At 43.6% G+C, this 13,973-nt stretch overlaps 1 long non-coding RNA gene across 1 annotated transcript; it reads left to right on the top strand.

Annotated features, from left to right (window-relative positions):
• Positions 1-962: 962 nt before the first annotated feature.
• LOC138144493 (uncharacterized) lies at positions 963-12,905 on the top strand. Its single transcript, XR_011163971.1, has 2 exons — positions 963-1,158; positions 12,151-12,905. It is a non-coding gene; the product is annotated as an uncharacterized lncRNA (long non-coding RNA).
• Positions 12,906-13,973: the final 1,068 nt, after the last annotated feature.

Genomic DNA, 13,973 nt, shown 5'->3' with positions numbered 1-13,973 from the left:
TGCCATGGGCCAAAGGGGTGGGGCAGTACCCTGCTGCAACAGTGCTCAGTTGCCCAGAATTACCAACAATGACAGTGCTGATCCCAGGATATCTGATCCCCAGCCACCTGGGGAGGCCAGGTATCCAGGAAGGCTGGTCACTAGTAGCTAAACACTGGCTGCCTGATTACTCATATCTTGACCCCCAATATAGAGAAGTCTTGAATCACTGAAGGACTTGGAGATCATCTTGTCCAATCTCCCATCCTATTTAAGGATACAGTCTGACAGGTGGTTATCAACCTCTGCTTGAACACTTTCATTGATCAGGAGCAGAGTAGTCTCACAAGGCAATTGGTACTTTTCCTTTGGGGGGTGGGGGGGGACCTGTGGCCTCATGGTTGCCTGTGGCCCTTTAGTTCCTCAAGTCCTCAGAGTTTGGTTGCAGTCAAAGGGCTTCACTTGAGGACCTAGAGGGTCACATGTGGTCTAGAAGCTACATGTTCCCCACCCCTGCATTAGATTGTGAGCTCCCTGAGAGCAGAGGTTACTTTTTACCTTCTTTAGTATCTCAAGCCTATAGCACTGTGCCTGGTAGGTGATTAATAAATGCTGAAGGATGGAATGATTGTGTAGCTTTAATTGTTGGAAAGCTATTACTAGTATTGAACCACAAATCTTTTTTTCTGTTCCTTAGTATCATAGATTCAGAGCTAGAAGGAATATTGGGAGTCACTTAGTCTGATCTAATTTTCCAGATAAGCAAAAAAGCCCATAGAGGTTGAGTTATCCAAAGTCACATGGTATAATGGTAATGGGATTTGAAAATCTTCCATGCCCCTTGTATTGGCAAGCAAACAGGGACTTAGCACCTTGTTTCAAGTTCATGATTGTGTCAAGTATTAAGATCCAGAACTTGTGAATCCTGAAGTGGGATTAACTTGCTGATGTAACAGGAAGGGGCAGAACAGGGAGGAGATAATACCACATATAAGGAAAAGCCCAAGCTAGAGAGCCAGAACTTCTGAGAACAGAACTGAGAACTTCTGAGAGTCAGCCAGAACTTCCAGGAAAGAGAACTGCTGGGAGCAAGCAGCCTGGAGGCTGAGGAGCTACAGTGAGTGAAGAGAGGAGGATCCTTGCTTGAGGGAGCCTGTTTCATTTTGAAGGCTTGGGAATGTGAGTATTCACTATGTGTACCAACTTCGTGGTTACTGTAATGACTTTGACTTTCTGGTTTTGGGACTTGTTTTTCTGGTATTTGAATAAATGCTTTGGTTCTGTCCTCCATGAGGAGAGCCTGTTACATTTTTTGATTCACATCTACACCAGCATATTCATAGCCACCATGGGCACTGTGAATATCACATTGATGGTACACATGGGTTAGTCATTCAGTCAATAAATGTTAATTAGGCACCTACTTCATATAAGGCTTTGTACTAAGTGGTGGATCTGAAAACTGAAGCCCATTCATAGGTCTTATTTCTGCTTTCTGGAAACAGATTAAGTTTATATAGGTCTGAAAACTGGCAGTCCAGTAGGAAATACCTTACATTCAGTAACTGAAGACCAGGTTTTAGTCCCTAATGCCCCAAATCCAGCTCCCAACCCTAGGTCCGAATCCATAGATCATGCCTCCTGATCCCTAGGATCACAAATCCAGCCCCTGATACCTGGAATCCTACAACCTGATCCCCAGGAATCAGTTTCTAAGTCCCAGGAATCTATTATTCTCTAATGCTTATTCTGATACCCTGTCCTTCTCCCTCCCCCAACCATTTCATTTCCTGTCTCCCAGACCTGTCCTTCCAAGTGGCTCTTCAATAGCCCTTTCTCAGAGCAGAGGGTGAAGGATGTATATGTATAGGAGACAAGAAAACAGACTGTGGACTGAGGGCCGGGGCCAGCATCAGGAGAGAAGTGACTACCTTGTTGGTTGAGTCCTCATCATGTATCCCAGGTCAACTCCAGCTTCCTAGGCTCTTCAGGATAGCTGCGGCATCACTTGGGAAGTAGGGCTGCCCACTGGACCTTCCTGCATCAGGGGAAATGAATGGGCAAAAGAGGTTTTGGACCAACAAACCTTCTTAATCATCCTAAGTCCAAAGCAGGGCCCCATTGCAAGAATGAAAGGTTAGTAAGAGGGAGGGGGTAGTGAGACTTTGGAGAGAGGGGACCTGGGGGGAGGAGGTACCTAGTAGAGGGAATTGTGGAGGGGGGGAGAAAGGCAGAACTATGCAAATAAGATTTAAAGCATCTATTATTTCAGGATTCCATAGAGGGGATCATTTTTGTCAGCCAAAGAGCAGAGGATTTGCAGGATGGGGAGGGTAGGCAGGCTTCAGGGAAGGGAAAGATTGGGGAAGGTTAGTGAAGACCCCAGGCCTCCTCTCCCCCTCCCCACTCTTAACCCATGGATAAAAGCTCTATCGCCTCTAAACTCTTAAGCCTCTGAGCCCTCATTAAAGACTTTAATCCCCCAGCCCCAGATAAAGGGGCCTCAGCCCTGATCTGGAGGTAGGGAAGGAAAAACCTTTCTCTATTTCTCTCAAGCCCCTATTCCTCTCCCTCTAGTCAATTTACCTCAGTCCTAGTCTCTTTTTTCTTTGCTTGGTGTTGTTTCCTACACCCACCCCCATTACCCTTCCCTTGGACACTTCCTCCAGTCTTACCCAGCCATATCACCCCAGCTTCTCACTCTTCCCCAAATGTTTCCTCTGTCTCCTCCCTCTTCTCATGTATTCTCTCAACCCTCTCTCCCACTGACCCACAGATTCTGATTTTTTCCCAAGTTTTCTTAGCCCCTCACTTCTCAGTGTCCCTACTCCTTCTCTTTTCATATACTTCCCAGTCCTTTCCTCATGTCCCCTAGCTTCTTACTTCTCCCCTCCAAAGTTTTCTCAGTCCCATCCCTTCTTCCCCAGGAACTGCTTATCTCCTTTTCCCTATCTCCCTTCTCCCCTCCCACCCCCCAGCATTCCATGGATTAAGTTAGGATATGCCTGAGGTTGGGCTCTGTTTTAGGAAGGTTGAAACCTCTTCAGTGTACTAACCACTTGTAGCTTGCTGGAGCAAAGAACAAAGAACATGTGAATAGAGACAGAGATCGATATTGGGAGCTGATGGGAAATGGTAGGAGGAAAGAGATAAGCTTCCAAAAGAGAAAGAGGGGGGAGGAAGGCAACTTTCCTGGTAGAGCAGGAGAAAGTCCTTGGCAAGAGAAGCTTTTCCCACTGCCTTGTTCCCCATCACCCTGGAGATTCCCCCTCCAAATTGTGGTGGGCAGGGAAATGAAGGGAAGTGAGGGCTTAGCCTCCTTTTCTGGGAAGTAAGAGACTAAGTCACTAGTCCTGTCTTGGTTCCTCACTTGCTGTTGGACTCTGGGTTAGTCACCGATTCTCTTTAGGGCTCAACTTCTCTATCTGCTGAATGGGAGAATTACTCTGATGTTCCTTTTTCACAAGCCAGAGCTGGCATGAGAACAAAATGTGAGGCTAGACAGGAAAGCACTGTTTAGCAACAGAAAGTTCTGAAAACGTTCAAGGGATGTTAGTAGCTTTTACATTGTAATTATATATCATGGGTTGGCATCTTGGTCTTAGTCATGCTGTATTCACTGAGTGTCCACTGAGAATGTTGGTGGCCTGGTGGTTTCATGTAGAAATGTGGAAAACTCTCCCTCTCTCTCCCATATCGATATAGGTGTTTGTATGAACTGAGCATATCCAGAAGACCTGGGCTAAAGTTGGAGCTTTACCACTTACTAGTTGTGTTACCTTGGTCAAGTTATTTGCCTGCTCTGAGCCTCAGTTTTCTCATCTGTAAAATGAGAGAGTTAAGCCCTGAGATGTAAGATTGCTTCCAGTTTTAGGGTTCTATGATTCTATGTCCAGAGTCCATTCTGTTCTTAAAGTCCATCTATCCCAGTCTGAAAGTTGTTTATGTGCAGATTCATTGATAGACATAAAGTCTCTGCCTCCAGGAAGTGGGGATAGGGAGTGGGGGAAGAGGGAAGAGACAGTGCCTTCTCTAGAGGAATCCCGAGGCTGATATATAAATTTGTGTGTAACAACACTGTTCCTGCCCAAGTTGTTGCAATTTTGATGGTAAAGACAGTTCTTGTCCGGAAGAGACATTCTGATGCCCAGGAAGCAGATCTGGAGATAGAGATATAAATATATGATCAGCTATTGAGTATAACTCAATTTTTTTTTTTTTGCCTTTTGGAGGGCAACTGGGGTTAAGTAACTTGCCCAAGGTTACACGGCTAGTTTGTGTGTGTGTGTGTGTGTGTGTGTGTGTGTGTGTGTGTTAAGTGTCTGAGGCCAGGATCCAAACTCAGGTCCCCCTGACTCTGGGCTGCCGCTTTACTCACTGCGCCACCTAGCCGCCCCAAGTATAACTCTTTGAGGAAGGGATTGTGTCTAGCCTGTGTCCCATCACTGTATCACTATTGCCCATAGACCTGTTAGCAGGTACTTAACACTAGAAGAACCAGAACTTAAGAATACCTCAAGAGACCACTCAGATTTTTGTGTCAATTGACAAGCCTGGTATTTGTTGAGGTAATCTGTCAACAAGAATTTATTAAGCGCTTATCATGTTCCAGGGATTATGGTAAGCACTGGGGATGAAAAGAACAGCCCATGCCCTCAAGGAGCTTACCTTCTAATGGGATAGACAACATGCAAACATGATACTAACATACATGTATATATAAGATATATACAGGGTAAATGGAAAGTAGTCTTAGAAGGAAGGCATTAACAGTTGAGGGGAAATTTAGGGAGGGTGAAGATGGGACTGGCAAAGGCTTTTTGTGGAAGGTGGGATTTGAGGTGAATTTTGAAGGAATGTAGGGAAGCCAGAAATGGGAGGTGAAGAAGGAGACCATTCCAGGCAGTGAAAAGACAAAGTTGGGAGATGGAGAGTTGTGTGTGAAGAACAGCAAGAAGGTTAATTAATATTCCTGAGTCATAGAGTACACGAAACCAAGTAGGTATAAGAAAACTGGAAGGGTAGTAAGGGGCTAGATTTTAAGGGGCTTTAAAAGTCAGAGAGAAGATTCTATATTTCTTACTTGAGATAATAGGAAGCCACTAGAGTTGTTTATTGAATGGGGAGGCAGTGTGTGTGTGTGTGTGTGTGTGAGGGGGAGGGAGGGAGGGAGAGGGAGAGGGAGAGGGAGAAAGAGAGAGAGAGAGAGAGAGAGAGAGAGAGAGAGAGAGAGAGAGAGAGACAAAGGTCTCTGACTACTTTGAAGAAATGGGCACTTTTCCCCCACACAGTGAAAGAGAGAGAGAGAGAGAGAGAGAGAGAGAGAGAGAGAGTTTAGAAGTGTGCTTTAGGGAGCTGGCAGCCAAGTGGAGAAAGGACTGGAGGTGGGGAGAGACTTGAGGAAGAAAGGCCAATCAGCAGGCGATTGCAATAGTCCAGACATAAAGTGCGGAGGGCCTGCACCAAGGTGGTGGTTGTGTGAGGGAAGAGCAGGGGACATATATGAGAAATACTGAGAAGGTATAAATTATAGGACTTGGCAATGTATTGGACATATGGGGTGAGTGTGAGGGATAAAACTCAGTTTGTTAACTTGGAGGATAGTGGAGTCCTTGAGAGTAATTGGGATATTTGCAAGAAGGGAGGGTTTTGGAGTAGAAAGATAATGAGTCCTGTTTTGGACATGCTGAGTTTTAGATGTCAACGGGATGTTAGTTTGTCCTATAGGCAGCTGTTGATTGTTGGTGAAGGTCAGGAGAGAGGTTAGGAACAGATAAATAGATCTGGAATTATCTGCATAAGAATGATAATTGAACCAATAGGAATTGATGAGATCACCAAGAGAGAAAACTATAGTTTCTGAACTATAAAGGGAGAAGAGTAGAAGGCCCAGGACTGGGTGTGATCTGAAGGATGCAAAGAATCCTGAGAAGGAGCAGTCAGGTAGGAGGAGAACCAGGAATGAGTGGTGTCAGGAAAACCCAGAGACGAGAGAGCATCCCTGTGTCGAGGCTGCACAGAGATCAAGAAGGTGCTGATTTAAAGAAGGGAGGTGGTCATTTGCACAGTTATTTCAGATAATAAAAGTTAGCTGGTGTAGTAGATAAGTGCTGGCCCAGAATCAGGAAGACCTGAGTTCAAATTTGACCTTAGATATGTACTAGCAGTATGACATGTCACTTAACCTGTTTGTCTAGGTTTCCTCATCTGTAAAAAGAATAGCATCTACCTCCCAGGGTTGTTGTGAGCATCAAGTGAGATAATAATTGTAAAGCATTTAGCACAGTGCCTGACATATAGTAAGTGCTATATTATTAGTTATTGTTATTAATAAAATTAATAAAAATTCTTTCTTATGCATATGATACAAAGATATGCCAACACAGTATACTTATTTCTTAGCTTGTAGCATATGTACCTATATATGTTTATCAAATCATAGAATTTAGGGCTGGGAGAGACCTTTTGAGAATATCTAGTCTCGTTTTACAGATGAGGAAACTGAGGTGTTGACGGGGTACTGATTCACCCACAATTTAATGGATAGCAGGTAGCACAGTTTGAACTTGAACGTAAATCCTCTCACTTCCCATCCAGTGCTTATAGCTGTATATATATAACTTCCTCCCTCTTTTGCAGCAAATTCTATTTTCTGATTTCCTAATTGGAGCCCATTGTTTCTGGGAGCCTCCGACTGACCGGAGGGACAGTGACTCAGGGCACAGCGGGGAGCTTTCCTGAGACCTGAATGACCTGTGCTGGAGCTTTTTGGAATAGACTATACCTTGGGACAGTAAACATTTACTGCCCTATGAAAAAGGAAGATGATTGCTTTTGACTCCCTCTGGGTTGGTTGAAAATTTCCTTTAGGGGTAAGGACTGATCAAACTGATCTGGCCACAGTCATGCCAGGCTACCTTTGGCCCCTGCAGATTTGACTGGGCTTAGGGTGCTTTCTGTGGCCAGGGTCAGGGGGTCATACTGTGCGGTCAGGGTTAGGGCTCAATCTGTGACTGAGGTACAGATTTTTTTTTCTTTTTGGGAAGCTAACCAACCCAGATGGGGATCAAACCCACAATGTCAATAATTTTCAGCTGTTCACAGAGTGGGATCTTGTAGGCCAGAGGGAGTTTGAGGAGGGGGTTCAGATTTGCCGTCTCCAGCAGTTTAGCAAACATTAGGTTCTATAGCAGAGGCCCAGAGGCAAAGCAGGGGTCGGGTTGTGCTCTTCCCCCACGTTGGCTCCCTTCCTCCCTCCCTCCTTCCCACCTTCTATTTCCCAGTACCCTGCCCCAGTGGGAGCATCCAGGCATCAAGATGGGAAGTGGCACATCAAAGGGAGATTTGCTCTAGGCCCCCCTCCCCAACCCTGAGTAGGAGAGCTTCTTTCCCTGACTCAGAGGAAGGGGGGTAGTTTCCCCCTCTTTCTCTCTCATCTCACCAAGTCCATCTTTTGTAATTCTCTAACAAAGGTTCCCCACTCCAGATGGAGAAAAGTCTGCTCCTCATCTACCACATACATCTTGCTAACTGACACGCCTAGACCTTTATACCGGCCATTCCATCTGCCTTAGACATCTTCTCTTTCAAGAGCCACATCCCTCTTCTCCTTCAAAGTCTGGTTCAAAATTTACCATTTAAAAAAAAGACAACCCTCTTCTCCTCACCCCCAAGGGAAAAAAACAAAAATACAACTCATCTTCTATAGGTTTTCTTTGTTTAAATACCAATCTAATCTCTACTTAACTCTATGCTCTTTCAACTCTGTTAGTTTCCATTTTTTTTTACACAATTAACTTGCTCTCTCTTTCTCTCTGTTTTTAATCTCTTTATCAAACTGTGAGCTCACTGAGGCCAAGGATTGTGTCTTTTCTAACCCAGCTTTTTATCCCATCTCCTTTCTAGCTATAAACTATACATATGTGAGCAGGAAGAATGGAACTCTGGTTAATGTTGATATTATCCAGAGGTGGTTAATGTTTGTTGTATGGGAACATATACATATTCTCAATCTTGGTTTGGAAATGGTGATTTTTGTTTCTTGATCTGCGCTAATCCAGCCAGAGGAAGAGAAGAGGAGTTTGGGAAGAAGTATTTTGGAAAACAGTAATTTTTAGCTGTCCGCACTTCTCCCTGGTTATGTAGACAGCAAAGAGGATCTTCATCTATAGTGCTGGGTTTCAAGCCTGATTTTGATTCTTAGTACCTGTGGGACTCTGAGTTGTCTCTCTCGACTTCATTTCCTCCTCTAGAAAATGAGAAGGGTAGACTAAATAATCTCTTACTTTTCACTCTAAATTCTCTATATTCCCATTCATGAACCCCAATGCTTTCCCATTTCCATTCTTTGGCTCACACAGTTCCCCTTACCTAGAATGTCCTCTCCTCTTACTATGCCAAATTCCACTATCAGAGTCAGTCAGCAAGCAACAACCATAAATTGAGGACTTACTAAGTGCCAGATCCTGTTCTAAGCATCAGACACAGAAAGAAAAAAAAAAAAGACCATTCCCTGACCCTAAAGAACTTACATTTTACTTCCCTCTACCCCCCTGTTCATTTTTACCATCTCAGTTCTCACTTCTTCCATGAAACCTTGCCCAAGAACACTGCGCTGATCTGTTCATTCTTAGAATTCTGGGAATACTTTGTCTCTACTACTCCTTTGATACTTCTGTACTGCTCAATATTATTAGTTATATTTTCATCAATCGACAGGCATTTGTTAAGTGTCTGGGATACACGTTTATGGGTTAATGTCATGTCTTCCTAACCAGATTGGAAGCTCGTCAAGGACTTGGGCTATGTCTTATTCATCTTATTATTTCCCATAATGCCTTGCACAGGAGTTTCTACATAAATTCAGTAAATATTTGATCACCCATGTTTTTGTTACCCAGGCTGTCCAAGTCCATCCCGACTTAATGGAAGTTTTCCATATTATCCACATTCCCCTCTGTAGATCTGAAAGCAGTGAATGTGTATGTATGCACATGCATGAGTATGCATGCCTGTTTGTATGTGTATATATAGGTGTGTATGTATGTATATATGTGTGTGAGGGCATGTATATGTACATACATGTGCACATGTATGTATACACATATATGCATACGTATAAGTATACGTATATATAGGGACAGCTACATGGTGAAGTGGATAGTCCTGGAGTCAGGAAGACTCATCTTCCTGAGTCCAAATATGGCCTCAGGCACTTTCTAGCTGTATGATCCTGGGCAAGTCACTTAACCCTGTTTGCCTCAGTTTCCTTATCTGTAAAATGATCTGGAGAAGGAAATGGCAAACCACTCTAGTATCTTTGTCAAGAAAATGTGGCCATGAAGAGTTGGACAGGACTGAAAAATGACTCAACCAGCCTACTATGTGTATGTAGGATGTATGGGTGTATGTCTGTGTATGTGTGTGTATATGTGTATATGGATGTGGGTATATGTATATGTGTGTATGTGTGGGAGTCTGGGTGTCCAGGTATTTAGGTGTTTATGTGTGGGCATACTCATGTCCTTCTGAGTATATCTGTACACAGTGGAGAGAGAAGGGAGCTAGAGAGAAACCAGTAGTAGGAAACAGATAAGTAGCATGGTTTCATAGAATGATTGACAGACCTCCTTGGAGTTAGGAGGGCTGGGTTTGAACCCTGATGCTGACAATAACTCTCTGTGTGACCTAGGAAAACTACTTGACCTTCCTGAACCTCATTTCTTTTCTTGTCATATGGAGATAATCGCTCTTGTACTACCTACCTTACAGGATTGTTGTGAGGAACCACTTTGTACAAGAGAAATAGATGACTCTAATGACAGCATTGTAAAGATTTTTCTGTGCCTCAGGTGGACTGAACAAGAGGACACCCTACTGATGCTGGAAGCCCAGACCTGCACAACCCTCGACCCGGGAATATCTTTCTCTACATTTTTCGGGGACTGCCCAAAATCCTTTGACAAGCCACAGGTTGTGTAGGCCTGTGGTAGCCCAAACTTTTCCTATAAACCTCTCCCCAAAGTCCCATTTCTGATTACATAGATATCTCTCAGTTTCCTCCTTTGTAAAAGAGAGGCTTGCACTAAAACGTTAGAATGAGAAGAGTACCAATTCTTAAATTAGAGACCTTGGTCCAAACTCTGCCTCTGACATTTGTTGCCTATATAACCTTGGACCAGTCACTTACCTTGGGACTTTTCCTAATTTGTAAAATGAAAGGTTTGGACTAGGCAGCCTCTGAGGTTCCTTTCAGCTCCAGATCAAGAAAATCCTGTGCCCGCTTAGAAGATCCCTTTGGGATCTCTGGTGGTTCTCTGATGCTGCGTATTAGGGATTTGGAGGAGGTGGTATCTTCTCAGAAACTGTAGGCCTCCCAAGATTTGGGGCAAAAGCCCACTGTAGTCTCATTCCTGCTAAAGGGAGGGGGAGGGGACAGTACCAGTACTGGAATAGCCTGTGGTTTCGATCCTATCTCTTACTGTTCTTTCTCTGACCTCAGTCTGTCTATGTGTTCATCTGACTCCCTGACTAGGAGGGGTTTGATAGCTTTCTCCTTCATATTACCAGAATGCCAGTTGATCTCTTATTCTGTCTCTTATTTCTCCCTTGCTTCCTAAGCTTCTCAATCATAATATGTTTGTGTGGGGTGGAGGGGAGGTGGAAAGGGGAGAAAGTGCCTTCTGCCCCACTGTCCAGAGGGATCCAAAATCCAAATCCCCATTTCCTCTTCCCATTTTACTTTTATCCTGTGGGGAGGGTGGGGTGGAACATAATATGTACTCTGTGCTAGTGTTGTTGATGGTTCAAATGCTGACTCCAGGGGCCTGAGGGAGAGAGGCCCACACCTCTTTCCCCTCCCCATTCAGAGCTGAGTTGTCCTGTCCCCAGCTTTCCAAGAATGGGCCTCTCTTGATGGTTCAGTTGTGAAACCCTCCCTGCTGTGGGTTCCTCTGAGGGATGAGGACATCTATGGGCTGAGCCCCAGTGTCCACCCTGTCCTCTCCCGCACCCCCACCCCCAATCCCACTTCCCTGCCAAGCCCCTTAAAGTTAGGAGTCAGGAAAGTCACTGTTTGAGAACACAAAGGTCCTGGAAACCAAGAATCACTGCATGCCAGCCAGTGGTGGTCTGTGGCCTGCTGACAACATTGAGGAAGATGGGTCCAGAAAAGGAGACGGGGAGAGGAAGTCCCCCAGTTTTATGATCTCTCTTTTTTTTTTTGCACTGTAACTCCTCAGTATAGCAGAATATAATGCTAGGGCTGGCAGGGGCCTTAAAACCTCATCTAGTGCATTGATTCTTGATCTCTTTGAGAATGAGGAACCTTTTGTGATGTCACAAAGTTTCAAGGGATCCCACCCTCATGTCATTATGGTATTGTTACATTATTACATATTATATAAGTAACTATATTGTTATTATTATTGTTAATAATAATAATAGCTGGAATTTTTATTGTATCTACTATGTTTGAGACACTGTGCTAAGTACTTTACAAATCTGATTTCATTTAATCCTCACAAAAACCCTGGGAGTGTTATTATTATTATTCCCACTTTATAGTTGAAGAAACTGAGGCAGATAGCAGTTAAATGACTGGTCCAATGTCACATAGCTGGTAAGTGTCTGAGGTCAGGTTTGAACTTAAGTCTTCCTGATTCTAGGCCCAGGATTCTTAACTACTATGTTACATATTTGCCAGTTAGGTTAATTGAGAAACAAAACAAAACAAAACACATCATGACAAAAAGCAACTATGGATTCAAATAGATAAGGAACATTGATCAAATGATAACTATGTTCTACCTAAAGGTGGGGGACTTGTGGCCTTGAGACCTTATGTGGATTCTAGGTCCTTGGGTGCAGCCTTTTGATTCAGTCCAAGTTTTACAGAACAAATACTTGTATAGATTTATTCTGTGGAGTTTGGGTTCAGTCAAAGGGCTGCACTTGAGGACCTAGAGGGCCACATATGCAGTTTCCCCTCCCTCACTCACCCCACTCCCCACTGTATCTTAACTGTGTTAAGTGCTGGAGATACACATGTTATTTGTTCTTTGTTTTTGAAGAGTACCAATGATACTGTGGGGTTATTTCTTGACTTGTATGTGAATTGGATTTAAATGAGGCAGTGTTGTCCAAAGCCATTAGCTTCACTATCTCTTCCAGAGTCATTGAAGAACAGTGGCAGGACAATAGTCAAGAGGACTGGCACTGACCTGGGATGCAGTGGATGACCTTAGCATCTTCATTGTCCGACCAAGATCTAAGCGCTCTTCAGCCTTCATGGCTATTGAAAAAAATTGTTCTCATTTTCCCATTCTGCCAAGGAAAGTCTTCATATGCTTGGAGGTAGACACTCACTGATGGGTTTGAAGCTTGTCAAGTACCTGCAGTCTGGTTTAGTCCATCTGCTGAGATGGTTTACTGGGGTGTGGCTGCTACAGGTACTGTGGTGTCTTGGAACTACAGGTGAAAACTGGGTGACCAGTAGACACCAAAGGTGGGTGAGCAGCCCAGAAAAAGACTGGAAAGTCCTCACAGCAGAGGTGCTAGTCCTCCTTGAACACCATATACATGCAAGAAAAGAGAAAGACAGCCACTGCTCTCAAGGATTTTACTTTCTAACAGTAGTGTTGAGGTTTTCAAGGGTTCCCAGAGCCTGTACCCCATCATTTGAAGATTACATACAAAAGGAATTGAAAAAGGTGGTTGGGATTGGGGAGGTAACCTCAAAGGGGCAAAGTCTGCAGAGTCAGAAGTAGGGTTGGTGGAGGAATGAAGACCTAATACCCTCCCCAACATGGAGACTCATTCTGTTGTATCATGTATCTTTTCCCATTTGATTATAAACTTGTTGAGAGCATTCACCAGTTTTGTATCCCTAGTGCCTGAGTAAAGCCTCTATAAATATTTATTACAAATTCTGTCCATGTTTTTCTAACTGTTTGGTAGTTGAGTCTTGCCTCTTCTCCATTAATATTGGGTCTTCCCTATTTGAGTGGCAGCTCCCAGAGGGCAAAGACATATTTCCTCTTTTGAGTGGGAATTCCCTGGGGGCAGGAGCTGTCTTCTCTTCAGACTGGATGCTTTTAAAGAAATTCCATTTTATTTTTTTTCCTGTACCTTTCTCCTTACTCCATTGTAACTGATTTTCTGATAAAGCCTTTGTTGGCATGATGAAACAAATTGCTGTATATGAATATAATGGGATGTACTAACTCTTAAGAAGGGATGACTATGGAGAATTCAGACAACTGAAGGAAGACTCATATGAACTGATGCAGAGAGTACAACAATCTAAATGGAAAGGACAAAAAACAGAAAGAAACGGAATCCTGTGTAATTATCATGACCAAGCCTGGCCTGGAAGACAAAATGAGAAAAATGCATCCCTTCCCCTCTGTGCAGAAATGGAGAGTGATGGGGTGTGCAACAACTCATATAACACCAAACTTAGTCCATGTGTTGACTAACTTTGCTGAACAGCTTTTCTTTTTCTCCTTTTTATTCTTTGCTACAAAGAGAAGGCTTTGGGAGAGGGATGGAAAGGAGAACTAAGGTAATGTAAAACAAAATATATCAATAATTTTTTTTAAGGAAAAAAGAGCTGCCAAGAGCCATCAGTAGCTATGTCTACTGTCCCAGTGGTAGATGGGTCCCAGCAAAAGAGACTTCCTGTTACACTTGGTCCTCCCTCCCTCCCTTGTCTGACTGCAAGGTGGAGGAGAGGATGGAAACCGGTTAAAGAGGTCGGGGTGGGTGGGGCCCAAGGGATTGGGTTAAATCAAGGTTAATGAATTTTCAGCTTCATGCCTTTTAATCTTAACCATCTAAACTTTCTTTGTAGCATCTTAACTGAAAGGGACTTTATCTGTGATCTAGTCCAACCCTTTCATTTTTGAGGTCAGGAAAACTAAAGCCTAGAGATAGATAAAGCATTTATTAATTGCTTACTATGTGCCAGGTAATGTGCTAAGCATTGGGAATTC

This window comes from Petaurus breviceps, unplaced genomic scaffold (genome assembly GCF_028583685.1).
Source record: "Petaurus breviceps papuanus isolate PSGF00001 unplaced genomic scaffold, PetGlider_PUasm1.0 90701, whole genome shotgun sequence".
NCBI classification, from domain to species: domain Eukaryota; kingdom Metazoa; phylum Chordata; class Mammalia; order Diprotodontia; family Petauridae; genus Petaurus; species Petaurus breviceps.
This window is presented reverse-complemented; position numbering and strand designations above follow the sequence as displayed.